The following is a 727-nucleotide window of genomic DNA, read 5'->3' on the forward strand; positions in this document are numbered from 1 at the left end:
GGATGCCGATCAACCTGCACCAGCCAACCAAGCACAACCCGCACCAACGCGAAACACTTGTGGATGCTGATCAACCTGCACCAGCCAACCAAGCACAACCCGCACCAACGCGAAACACTTGTGGATGCCGATCAACCTGTCCCAGCCAACTAAGCACAACCTGCACTGACGAGCGAAGCATTTGTGGACGCCAATCAACCTACACCTGTTTACTAAGCACTTCGTGTGACGGGCGATTCGACCACTTGAATGTTATGCAATCTGGTCGATCATCCGCTGGGAAGCCTAGCCACCTTCAACGGACAACAACCACTTCAACATCAAGCCATTGACAGAGTGATATGTTGAACAACCACTTGCATATCGACAGATTACTTGGTGTGTAGTAATCTACCGTGTTTTGACCAATCACTTGGACGATAAACAATCTGTGTCGGTATGGCGAGCAATCGGTAGACAAATCGCTTGGATGAGGAGCAACGGACGATCGGCCACCTGGATGGCAACGTATACTTGGCCAACCACTCTGATGTCAAGTAACTTGTGACAAAGTGATATGTCAATTGACTACATGGATGTGAGGCATCTGTCGACAAATCAACCAATGGCGAGCAAACACCCAATTAAGAAAACAACATGTTACGTAATGACAAAGTGAAGGAAGGAAATGATTCATACACGCAAAGTTAAAAGTACAACCGACACAAGCGGGGTCGGTCTCCCGATC

This window comes from Ipomoea triloba, chromosome 12 (genome assembly GCF_003576645.1).
Source record: "Ipomoea triloba cultivar NCNSP0323 chromosome 12, ASM357664v1".
Classification (NCBI taxonomy): Eukaryota; Viridiplantae; Streptophyta; class Magnoliopsida; order Solanales; family Convolvulaceae; genus Ipomoea; species Ipomoea triloba.